This window comes from Danio rerio, chromosome 22 (genome assembly GCF_052040795.2).
Source record: "Danio rerio strain M-AB ecotype USA chromosome 22, GRCz13ab, whole genome shotgun sequence".
In the NCBI taxonomy this organism is placed as follows: Eukaryota; Metazoa; Chordata; class Actinopteri; order Cypriniformes; family Danionidae; genus Danio; species Danio rerio.
This window is the reverse complement of record NC_141042.1, coordinates 41,851,464-41,865,000: the sequence shown is the minus strand read 5'-3', so window position 1 is coordinate 41,865,000 and position 13,537 is coordinate 41,851,464. Positions and strand designations below refer to the sequence as shown.

At 39.5% G+C, this 13,537-nt stretch overlaps 1 protein-coding gene and 1 long non-coding RNA gene across 2 annotated transcripts in view; one reads left to right on the top strand and one right to left on the bottom strand.

Annotated features, from left to right (window-relative positions):
• LOC137488979 (uncharacterized) overlaps positions 1 to 12,266 on the top strand; it is a 131,038-nt gene extending 118,772 nt beyond the window's left edge. Inside the window, exon 10 of the long non-coding RNA XR_015522396.1 lies at positions 12,215 to 12,266. This is a non-coding gene — a long non-coding RNA (uncharacterized LOC137488979). The remainder of the gene's footprint in view (positions 1 to 12,214) is intronic.
• anos1b (anosmin 1b) overlaps positions 1 to 13,537 on the bottom strand; it is a 347,052-nt gene that overhangs the window by 245,294 nt on the left and 88,221 nt on the right. The gene's annotated exons all lie outside the window — the stretch shown is intronic.

The window sequence follows — 13,537 nt, the reverse complement described above, 5'->3', positions numbered from 1 at the left end:
TGACCAGCCTAGCCAGGCTGGGAGCCCAGCCAAAACCAGCTATGCAGCTTAAACTAGGCTGGTCAAGCTGGTTTAGCTGGTCATCTCCCTGCCTGATCAGCTAAAACCAGGCTGGAAATGCCTGGAAACCGGCCTGGAAGTGCCCAAAACCCCTCTAAAACCAGCCAGCTAAAACCAATCAACCAGCCTAGGCTGGTTTAAGCTTGTGTCCAGTAGGGACAGCACCTTCAATGTGAAAATGAAGGCTAGCTAATAGCATCGGTGTGCGTAAAACTCCTAGTGACTGACAGTAGAGGCCTTTGTTAGCATGTTTGTGTGTAACTAAGTAACAGAACAACATAAAAGATCCCAAACTGCTATATATAATGCATTAATTAAGAGCTGCGTGCTGCATATGTGAAACTGTGGTTTTTCCAAGACACAACATCGGGAAGACTGGATTTGTAAGGATGCATAGATGTGAGCTGGCCATTGAATGAATGGCATTCATGCCCAATTTATCCCCAACAAACGTGATGATGATCCTGCTTTAGAGCTGCCCGTGGGTTGTGCTCCGACACCTAATCTAGATCCCAGCACGATCTTCTGTGGACGTTAAATGTGAATAGGTTATGTCAATGGGTTGTGCCTCTTACGCATGCAGTCATTTATTAAATGCATCAACATGGCACGAAATATGACCAAGCTTGAGTAATTCGAGGCGTCGTCTCTAATTTCACATAACCTGAAGCTGTGTGAAATAACGGCGATTAATAAAAGCTGGCTCTGGTTGAAGATCTACGGAGACTCCTAAGTAGAACATAACTATGATAGCTATTAAAATACCTTGCAAGTCAACAACTGTATTAAAAGTGGGTGTTTTAGTTTATCGTGTAAACTGTGTTGCTTTTACGATCTTATAATAAATTTGACCCTTGCAATAAGTAGTTACATAACACTTAGAGCGTATTATTGGGAGTATTGGCATCAAAAGGGCTTCAATGTTCCACTCCTGCACTTCCCTTTCTGCTTTAAAAAGTTGACTTCAAAGCGCTCCGAATGGGGCGAGGAAATGAAGAGATTTTACAGCGAGACGTTGCGTATCAAGTTGCATGAGAGAGTTATGGCCTTTTTGGCAGTGCTGGGCCTTATTGCTTTTATCTTATCTTTTTGATTGGCTCATACTAGCGTAGTCCTAGATTTGAGCACTTGTGCAGGCCTCTACCTAACAAGTGAACATCGTGTTCCTTTCAGGAGAGATCAGAAGGTCATACTTTCCTGAACTCACACATCTACAACTGGGGGCTCCATAACGTCAGATGTAATTAGTCTAACAGTGTTTGTTTTACTAAGTTTTGCATGAATTGAAGGAACGTTTGTACCGAGTATTGGCTTGCATCCATGAGCGATACAGTACGACAGGTTGAGCGATACAGTTTCCATCTTTAGATGCAAACACAGCTACTGATGTTTAAACAAAACATGACCTCAATCACACCCTTACACACAAGCTAGACTTGTAAACAACAGCAAGCCTGCTCGGTCTTTGATGTCTCATTAAAAGCGTATGAAACCTGGTCGAAACAGAGCGCGAGAAATAACATTAGCCTTTAGCAACGGGGGGAAAAAGTACAACATTGTGCAGACCCCAAGTGTGCGGAGGCTCTCCACTTTCCACTGGACCACCTAAAAAGTTGCGTCAATAAACGCAGCATGTTCTGAGGGGGGAAAAACCCTCACAGGTTTTCTCGAAAAGCACACACCCAGGCCATGTGCTAACTCCCACAACATGACTATCACGCTTGGCTTTTTAACGCAAGCACAACATTATTCAAAGGTGTGACCTTTATCTCCGTGATGTAAATACTTGCGTTCTGAGTCACTGAGCTTGCTGCCGTTTTTACATGAATGAACCCCCTTGCCCCCTCAAGCGGTTCAATCGCGCATTATTTAGCTCACTGAGAGCGCGATAGCATGGCGCTCGTGGCTGTGGCTCTTTTCTTAGAGCAGAAGAGGTCTGTGTTTACACTGCGCAGATGGCTAATCTACCAGAACCCGGCGCTCTCACAATGAGCCCTCCAAAACTAACATTATGAAACCCATGGCGCAAATTACTACCAAAATAGTGAGCCGCTTCAAAATAAACCCAGCTGATTTGAGCTTCATTGAACTATTAGCCGGTTTCTCTTTCTTCTCTACCTGCACTACATGAGAAATACGATGTAAACATTTGGAAGGGCCTGTGTTTTCTCTGGTCCAGAAATGTCTGGGTTAACATTTCCCCGGCTCTTTGGATCAAAGGCTGTGGTGCAGTAAATGCTTAGAGCTCATTGGCTTAAAGCATTCAGATTAAAGGTGCGCAGACCTGGGTAACTCAAGTCAGCACGGTTTCTATTGTCTTTACCAGAGAACGACTTACACTGGCTTTGTTACCTCTCCCTGCTGAACAAGACAGGTTAAACCAGCCTAGGCTGGTTGGCTGGTTTCAGTTGGTTGACCAGCCTGGTTTTAGATGGGTTTTGGCCATTTTCTGGTCAGGCTGGAAAATGACCAGCTAAAACCAGCTTGACCAGCCTGGTTTAAGCTGGACATAGCTGTTTTGGCTGGGCTCCCAGCCTGGCTAGGCTGGTCAAGCTGGTTTTAGCTGGTCATCTTCCAGCCTGACCAGTTAAAACCAGGCTGGAAACTAGCCTGGAAGTGTCCAAAACCCCTCTAAAACCAGCCTGGTTGACCAGCTAAAACCAGCTTCACCACCCTAGCCAGGCTTCACTTGTTCCCTTAGGGGAATCTTTGTTTCTGTGTTCTACTTCATCAAGTAAACAAGGAGAGCTTCCATGGACTTCCTCGATCCCTCGATGACCTATGACCTATGACCATTACAAGGGAGCGAGTTGGCTTCATATGTCCACTCCAGCACCTATATGCTCGAGAATGTACTGCTATTGTGATGTCACAAGAGTGTAGTTCCCTAGTGCTCAAGGGATTAGGGCAATGTTCTTAAACTCAATTCCTGGAGGGCCACAGCTCTGCGTAGTTCAGCTCCAACCGCCTCAGCTCCAACTCACACCTACTAGTCTCTAGTAGTCTTGAACACCTTGATTAGTTGGATCAGCTGTGTTTGATTAAGGTTGGAGCAAAACTGTGCCCTCCTGAAATCCAGAGACCCATGGTTTAAACCCATTCAGATGCTCCGTCAGTTGTGGATGCTTGTGTAATCAATGACGGAAAGATATGGAGGGAAGATAGCTATTAACGGGCATAAAGAATCGAATGGGATGCAGCCAGATAGTGTCTCCCACAAGTGATTCACTGATTCAAGTGATCCAGTCAGAGTGAGGCTCATGATATCGACTCATTTATTTGGATAATACGCGGATAATATGGCCAAAGTAAGTCTCTAGTAAATGATTCACTGATTTAAATGATCCAGTCAGAGTGAGTCTCCAATTAGTGATTCACTAATTCAAGTGATCCAGTCAGAGTGAGTCTCCAATTAGTGATTCATTGATTCAAGTGATCCAGTCAGAGTGAGGCTCATGATATCGACTCATTTATTTGGATAATACGTGGATAATATGGTCAAAGTGAGTCTCTAGTAAATGATTCACTGATTTAAATGATCCAGTCAGAGTGAGTCTCCAATTATTGATTCATTGATTCAAGTGATCCAGTCGGAGTGAGTCTCATGTTAACAACTCACTTATGTACATAATACATGGATAATATGGTCAAAGTGAGTCTCTATTAAATGATTCACTGATTTAAATGATCCAGTCAGAGTGAGTCTCCAATTAGTGATTCATTGATTCAAGTGATCCAGTCAGAGTGATTCTCATGTTAACGACTCACTTATTTGCATAATACGTGGATAATATGGCCAAAGTGAGTCTCTATTAAATGATTCACTGATTTAAGTGATCCAGTCAGAGTGAGTCTCCAATTAGTGATTCACTGATTCAAGTGATCCAGTCAGAGTGATTCTCATGTTAACAACTCACTTATTTACATAATACATGGATAATATGGCCAAAGTGAGTCTCTATTAAATGATTCACTGATTTAAGTGATCCAGTCAGAGTGAGTCTCCAATTATTGATTCATTGATTCAAGTGATCCAGTCGGAGTGAGTCTCATGTTAACAACTCACTTATGTACATAATACATGGATAATATGGTCAAAGTGAGTCTCTATTAAATGATTCACTGATTTAAATGATTCAGTCAGAGTGAGTCTCCAATTAGTGATTCACTGATTCAAGTGATCCAGTCAGAGTGATTCTCATGTTAACGACTCACTTATTTGCATAATACGTGGATAATATGGCCAAAGTAAGTCTCTATTAAATGATTCACTGATTTAAGTGATCCAGTCAGAGTGAGTCTCCAATTAGTGATTCACTGATTCAAGTGATCCAGTCAGAGTGAGTCAATGATTCAAATGATCTGCAAATCTCCTGAACTCACAAGTTTCACTCAAAAATCAGCCAAAAACAAGGGCATAGAGCTAATCAGCTGAAAGAGCAGTATTTCTTTAAACATATAGCATTCTGCTGCAGTTGAAGTTCTTCTAAGCAGTTCTGCTTCACGCCAAATGCTACTAAAGCTTTGCTTGCAGTTTCAATGGACTCGACTCTGACTGAAGTCACTTTTTTTGCCTTTCCAGCTTTCTAAAATATGATTTCGAGGGCTATTTATAGAGGCACCTCATTAATGTTAGATTTAAAACGAATTCTGCTGTCTTTCTCAAACCAAACCAAGAGAATGACGAATGAAACATGGGTTTAAAGAGGAATGTTATATAGTTTTTGCTAATGAGCTTTGCCTGTTTCCTCCATGTTGCTGAGCTACAGACCAACACCAGCGACAGCAGCATCATATTCCAGACCTGCTGAATTTTCTCTCTTCTCATCCAGTCTGTGAAGCTGACAGAAAGAAAAACTCAGCCGTTAGCGGAAAATCTCCTGTGACAGCTGCAACATCTTGCTCTCGCATTAATCTGCATGAAGATTTGTACCTTTAAAAGCCTCGTCCCTCCACTCGACATTGACCAAATTAATCAAAACCTCGGGCAGCAGAAAACTGAAAATAGCTCATCACAATTAGATGAACTTCCTAAAGCAACATGTGTCCACAGGAACGAAACATTTCTTATGACATTTATACACTCTCTGGCCACTTTATTAGGTACAGATGGATAAGAGACTGCTTTAACTGTACATGGCGGAGATTCATCTTCAGCTGGAAACCATGTTCATATACTTACTTACTCCAAGGGCCGTACATATCCAAGTTGATATTTAGCTGCACAATGTTGGTGTTGTGTAACATCTATTTTTTACTAGGTGGGTCGCTCGACCCCCAACCTGGAGGACCAGGACGTACACTAATAAACTTCGGACAATCTAACCCTGTCTTTGGACTTGAGTGGAAAACCAGAGCCACTCACTGGATATCTCCTCTTTCTCTGCCAATCCTAGAGATAGTTGTGCGTGAAAATCCCAGTAGATCAGCCGTTTCTGAAATACTCAGAGCAGCCCGTCTGGCAGCAACAACCATGCCACATTCAAAGTCACCTAAATCCCCTTTCTGATGCTCAGTTTGAACTGCAGCAGATTTGCAACACATTTATTTATCTTTATTTTTTTTACAGTGTACCTCGTGTTTATAAGGTTTTGAATGACTCATTTTACAGAAACTCTAAATAAATGGCAGCCATAGTTTGCATGGGGGCCAACAATTTTGCCTTAATTCAATCGGTCCCCGTCTAGACACATAAAAAGATGGACGTCCTACCAAAGCATCCCTCATGAGCCCTAATGATGGGAGGTCTCTGGTCCATCCAGTGCCCGCTGGATAACTCCTGCCTCTGTTATGGTTACTGTCGAAATAAAGCGAAGTGGTAAAATCATTACAGCCGTCCTGATGAAGTGACCCTCTTCAGTGACATTCCAGGTGCTCGTCCGGCACCGGATAAAACTTGATTTTCTCATCTGATGAAGACGTGTGGTAAAGTGGATGGTAAAGTAGATGGCCGCTGTCAACACAAGCCATCAATGGAGTACGTGAAAACAGGAAGAGAATCCGTAAAGCCGAAAGGTCAACTTCAACGTCAAGTCAAGCTGCGTTAATGAGCAAAGGTCACACGCTTGTCAAAAGACATTTCTCACTCTGAAATCAAAAAGCAAGCATTCACAGCATTTTAAGGACACTGGTTGTGTTTTCTGCAGCCATACAACACATATTTACTCCAAATGTGTCCAAGCCTGCGTACCACTAGTGGTACACGTACCACAGTTTGAGAACCACTGCCTTAACCTATTTTACTAACTTAATCAGGTTTTAACTACATTTTTTTTTGGATTTTGCTAAATTTTAACTTCACATTTTGAATCAGTTTAATTAATATAAGTTGAAATGACTCGAAAAGTTACAAAAAAATTAAGTCAGAAAGACTTTTTACAGTGTTTATACCCCAAATGTGCATTTCTTTAAGCAGATAACGACAACAATTCACACTTTTACAAGATTTCTATTACACCTGACTTGTTTTATTTTTAAAATTTTATTAAATGATGCATCAGAGGGTAAACCTTAAATTATTTAACTAAGTTTATCAGGTTTTAACTACAATTTTTTTTTGGATTTCGCTAAATTTTAACTTCATATTTTGAATCAGTTTAATTAATGTAAGTTGAAATGATTTGGAAAGTTACTAAAAATTAAGTCAGCAAGACTTTTTACAGTGTTTATACTCCAAATGTGCATTTCTTTAAAGCAGATAATGTTGATTCACACTCTTACCAGATTTCTGTACCACCTGGCATGTATTATTTTTACATTTAATTAAATGATGCATCAGAGGGTAAACTTTACCTTATTTAACTAAGTTAATCAGCTTTTAACTAAACTTTTAAGATTTTGCAAAATTTTAACTTCATATCTTGAGTCAGTTTGATTAATACAAGTTGAAATGACTTAAAAACTTTTTACAGTGTTTATACTCCACATGTGCATTTATTTAACTTATTTTACTAAGTTAATCAGGTTTTAACTACATTATTTTAGATTTTGCTGAATTTTAACTTTATATTTTTAGCCTGTTTAATTTATATAAGTTGAAATGACTTAAAAGACAAAAAAAAAAAAAGTCAGCAAGACTTTTTACAGTGTTTATACTCCAAATGTGCATTTCTTTGAAGCAGATAATGACAACGATTCACACTTTTACAAGATTTCTGTTACACCTGACTTGTATTATTTTTTTATTTATTAAATTATGCATCAAATGGGTGAACCTTAACTTATTTTACTAAGTTATTCGAGTTTTAACTACATTTTTTTTAATTTTGCTCAATTTCAACCTAATATGTTTAGTCAGTTTAATTAATATAAGTTGAAATGACTTGAAAAGTTACAAAAAAATGAGTCAGCAAGACTTTAGTGTTTATTCACCAAATGTGCATTTCTTTTAAGCAGAGAATGACAATGATTTACACTTTTACCATATTTTTGTTACACCGTGTGTTTTTTCCTTTAAGTAAGTTATGCATCATAGGATAAACCTCAACTTAATTTACCAAGTTAAGCTGCCGTCACATTAGAGTTTGAGCTTGCAAAATTCTGTCCTATGGTCCTGCTAAAAAAGGGGCAGATTTTAACAAGATGATTATACATTTAATAAAGCGAGCGATTGCTCCATATTTTACATAATTCAATATTTTAAAATAATTCTGTGTTCATTTACAAGATGTCCCTGTAAATACCATTACTGTCAAAAAGAAGCGAAACTTATTATCATCACACTGCCCCCTAGTGTTCATTTGACCTAGAAACCGCAGCATGTGTTGAAGTACACTTTTTATGGCACGTATTCCAATGAGCCGGTGTTGGCTGGATGGTTGACTGAGGCTGAGTAATCTTGATTTTGGGAGAACTGTCCCTTTATAGCTTCATCACCCATGGCGGTCAGTCATATATAGTCTTTGACGGAGAGCGTTTCTGTGACGCTCATGCAATGTCAGTAAAGCCGCCCTGAAGCTGCCGCTGATCCAGAAGCTAAACGGAAGTGATTTCTGCGCCAACGGATATTTGGGTCACTTGGCGAAGAAACCACACAAGATCCTGATGTCAGAGTGAAACGCCATCTCCCAGTGATAGAGCAATGTTTTGGCAGATCTCAGCCACACTGTTTTCCCTTGTTATGAGCGTCCCAAACAGGAGAGTGTTCTCTGTTTAATAATGAGACTTGCTCACAGAATGATGCTACAGTAGTGCTAATTAGAGAAACTAAACCACTACAGGCTGTTTCCTGAAGACAGTCACACATTTGCCTTTTTGTCCACTTAAACCAGTTAAACTCTACAGACCCGGTTCCGGCGTCATCGACTTTTGCTTTAAGATTTAAAGGGCTGCATTGCACCAGACCCCCTTAAGTGGTTTCGTTTGAAAGTGTAGAATCTATATTTTATGCACATATCTGCATCACTTTGGTTTTTATTCTACTGTACAAAAGTTATTAAATACACAGTATTTTGGATCCCCGAGCTGGGTGTTGAACATTGGTTCATTTCCATATTTTTCATATGACACATGTACAGGTTATAGCTGAAATGAAAGCTCTTGCCGGTGCTCATACGGTTCTAGCGTTCTTCTTACAGAATTATATTCACATATCAAACAGTTGCTGAATGAATCTCGGTGTTTACATGCCGCAGAAGTGAAAACAATACATTTATGATCAATAAGCAGCCCCAGATAGCACAGACAGCTCATCTCTTACCTTATGCTGTGCGCTTCAGGGCCATTCTCCTCTGTTTTTGAGCTGATGTGCATAAGTAATCCTTTTATATGTCTGACGTGCTCCAAACACAGTGAATTATGTTTGATCAAACAAAAGAATAGTGAAATATGAACACAATGATCGCTCCCTGTGGCTCGTACAGCACCTCTCATCAGCTGGAACACAATAACTTCTGCATAGATTATGGTGGAGACATTTCTCTTTTGTCCTATGATTACAGACATGTGCAGGAACCACCAACATTAATTACAGCACGCTAGACCACACACAACCTGAAAGAGACACTGTCAAATCTGAGTTTATAAAATAAAAATACAGAAAGCGCCTCTTTTTTAGGTGTTTATTATAACACAGACAACATATACAGATATTTTAATCACTTTCAGTAGTATTTTATGAAAACTCAAAGATTTTTCTTTAAAATGAGACCAAATGTTTGCATTTACACCTCTGCATGTGGATTTGGGAAGCTTTTAAATTTGAGTAGGCAAAATCCAGGTGGAAATCCTAAAATAACAGCAGTTTAACTGGTTAACACAGGTGCTATCATAATAACTCATTATGTAAATGTTTAATTTTTAGTACATATTCATTTTTAGGGAATGATCTCTTTAAAGAGACGGCTTATAGGTCAGCCGAAAATAAATCTAAAATCCCATCCTCGATTACTCACTGACTCTCATGTCGTTCCAAACACATATGACTTATCCTTCCTCTGTGAACACAGGATATTTAATGAAACCTGTAAACCCAGCGCTTTTTAAAGGCCTGTGAAGATAAAATAACCTTTTATTTTAGATGTTAGCATCAGTATGCTAGTCTTAAAGAGCTAGTGGGCTTCAAGACACTGAGAAAATTCATGTTTAGGTGTCACTTCCACCTTAATATACTTTTTTTGCCGTCATCTCATACTTGAGTTTCTCATCAAATCCTCTGACCGAACTTTTTCTTCTTCGTTCCGGAGCACACAGCATCCATTTCTCCCCAAAATTACCTGAAATACTGACATGTTGTCACTGTGTGATGATCCGTCCCAGATGCCTGCGAGCCCAGAGAAGTCGACGGCACTTCTGGACACTGTTAACATAGGGCTCCCTTTTGGCACAGTGCAGTTTCCCCTGGTGTTTGTGGATGTGACTCTGTATTGTGGTGCTTGTTAAAGGTTTACTGCGGGAATGTTGAGCCCATGTGCTGATCTGGCTGATAGATGAATGAGGACTCTTGATGCAGCGCCGCCTGAGGGATCAGACAGTAGTTCAGCTTAGGCTTGCGCTCTTGTCCTTTACGCACTGAAACTCCTCCAGATTCCTTCAATCCTTAATGATGTTCAGCACTGTTGAAGGTGAAATATCCACATGTCTTCCTCTCTTTCTCTGAGGGACATTGTGTTTGAACATTTCAATCATTTTCTCATGTATTTGTTGGCAAACTGGTGATCCTCGGCCCATCTCTGCTCCTACAGGACTGGACCTTTCTTGGATGCTGCTTTTGTACCAAATCATACTCACCTGTTGACATCACCTGCGTCAAATCACATCATATTTAACCAAATCTTGATCACCAGCCTTACTTTTATGAGTGTATTGCCAGTCTGAATGACAGATAAAGATGTATATTTACAATGAAGTAGACCAGACAAAGCATCAAATACTTCATGCTCATATTGTCGAATGCTCTCTAGTGTCTGACATGTCCTGCACCCTTCTTCCCGTTGGCTTTCCATTTGATGCGCTTGAGTTCATCCACTGTCACAGAGCTGTGAGAATAACCAAACGCTATTGGCTGTTTTTAAAAAGGGAGATACTTTATGCCCCGCCCTCTCTTCGTGTTTCAGTTGAGGTTACGCCGGACATCGAATATAAAAGCATGCACATTTCAAAGCACTTCACGAGAGCTTGAATGCATACCGTTGGAGAAATACTTTGTGTGGATGCATGACGTCCTGCTTTGGTGTCGAACTGCTAATGCTTGAAGCACGTTTGCAAAACATCGTTGTTTCCTTCACCTCTCATGTTGACGTACAGACTGTAGAAGCGGAGCATATTTAACCGTTGAAAAACAAGACAGAAAAATAATGGCTTACACGTGTCGGTCCAGGTCATTGTCCTCCTGCACTGTGTTTATTGGTTGTTTGGGGTTTTCCTAAATGCTCATTTTGCCAAGCAACCCTCTTTGTTTCCATGTATAATAGTTATGTTTCTGACATATTTTATAGCTGGCTTTTATAACCAAAGATTTATCTTCTCATATCAGAATTGCTCAATCATTTCCGTGGAGTTTTCCAAGGGTTCACCAGTCAGCTAATGATCACAGATTTACACTACACACAGTATACTGTATATAAGGCATGTTTCGCTTCTATCATATGGCTCGTTTCCACTGACTGGTACAGTACTGTACGGTTCGGGTCGGTACGGGTCGAAAACAAACAAGCTAAATAATCTGCCAATGGAGTAAACTAAATTATAAATTATTTAGCTCACTCCATTGGCAGATTATTTTTATGTTTGAAGGAAAAACTCACTTAAATTTGGCATAGTATTTCTGAAAACAAGACACTCTGTTTTGCTTGTCTAGAAAAGTCCTCTTGATTTAGAAATTTTAAGATATCTGCGTTAGAAACAAGACAAAAGATCTAAGTAAGAAAAGCATTTTTTGCAGGGGAATTGTTAAACTAGATTGGCAGTATTGCATGAGTGTGAATGAGTGTGTATGGGTGTTTCCCAGTACTGGGTTGCAGCTGGAACGGCATCTGCTGCGTAAAACATATGCTGAACTAGTTGGTGGTTCATTCCGTTGTGGCGACCCCTAATGAATAAAGGGACTAAGCTAAAAAGAAAATGAATGAATGAATAAATATTTTACTGTAACATCCAAATCAATCTCACGCCAATTCGTAACTTTTTGATTTAGTGGCTAATTCGTATGAATTCGTACAATCTAATTAGTACAATTTAGTACGATTTGCTTATCACCCAATGATGGTTGGGGTTAGGGGTGGGGTTAGGTGCCACGCCTCCTTTTTAAGATCGTACATTTTTGTACGACTGAACTCGTACGAATTGACAAAACGTAAAATACTTACGTTTCCTCGTGAGATCAGGCTGTAACATCATGATTAAATATTATTAATAAAGAATATTTAACTAATAAGCACATCAATTATAGTTTTAAAAGCTAATATATATATATATATATATATATATATATATATGTGTGTGTGTGTGTGTGTATATATATAGTTTAAAAAGACAAACAAAAATGCCTCTGCACAATTAAAGCTGTATTATTAACGAAAACTATAAAGACGACCAATAACCAACAAAAATTCTCATTTACAACAGTATGAATAAAAGATTCAATCTGAATCAACTTCAGTGATACCGAAAAAAGTTTTATTTATTTACTTAATTGTTATTATTGTTATTTTTTTAGGGGTGGCGCTGTGGCTCACAGCTAAAAGGTTGCTGGTTCAAGCCCCGACTGGGTGAGTTGGCATTGCTGTGTGGAGTTTGTATGTTCTCATGGAATTTCTCTGAGTGCTCCGGTTTCCGCCACATGTGCTACAGGGGAATTGAATAAACTAAATTGTCCGTAGTGTATGTGTGTGAATGAGTGTGTATGGTTGTTTCCCAGTACAGCTGGAAAGGCATCCGCTGTATAAAACATATGCTGGATTAGTTGGTGGTTCATTCCACCGTGGTGACCATTGATGAATAAGGGACCAAGCCCAAAATAAAATGAATGAATGTATATGAGGTATGTAATGCAGTCACGACAGGAGCTTACCTGAGCTTTAGGTGAAGATTAGAAGCTGATGAAAGGTTTTTCGGAGAAGGGAATGGAACAAATTACAAGGCCTGGTAATGCACGGAGATCCAAAGGATGAGGTGTTTTGGCTCAAACAGCCTCCAAACAAGGAAAGCGTGATGGGTGAAGAAACCTGCTGCTTGTGTTATCGCTAATACACTCTTCTCTCTCCCCAAAGCAGAAAGTGAATCTGAATGATTTGCTCGTTCACACTCTCGGTGAGCAATGGAAACTCTTGGATCAGTGCTAATTTACCAATCTGAGTTAATTTCAGGCTCGCCACCAACGGTGCACCTTCATTTGATGTTTGCAGTTGTAAGTGGCTCAACATGTCGTCCGCTGAGCTGAGCGCTGAAGTCACATCCTCACAGGGGTGAAAAACAGCCTTAGGGGCCGTCCACACAACAGCCGTTTTTCCCCCTTTCCAATGAGCTAGTTTTTGATTGTTGTTGTGTGTGAACGTTACACTCGTGTCTTGCGTATTTTGAAGCATTTTTGCACTCATCAATGTCAGTTCCAAATCAGTGGACCAATCAGAAGCGCTTGGAGGCGGGACACTCGTTTGTCCACTGTTTTGCAGAAGTGGGTAGAGCATCCAAAATCTATACTCAAGTAAAAGTACAAGCACTTGTGGAAATGTAAAAGTAACAATCTTAAAAGTTACTCGAGTAAGAGTAAAAAAGTATGTGATGAAAACATTACTTTAAAAATAATTAAAGGGTCTCAGAAGTCCTATTAAGTTGACATTTAATAAGAATATGTCAATAAATTAATTTTGAGAAAAATGTCAGATAGAACCTTACAATTCTAAGGTGACGAAATATCCAGTGTCTTGAAGAATATCTAATATGACATGCTGTCATCATGGCAAAGATCATCAGTTATTAGAAATGAGATATTAAAACTATAGAAATGTGTTAATAATATCTTTCTGTTAAAGCAATTGTA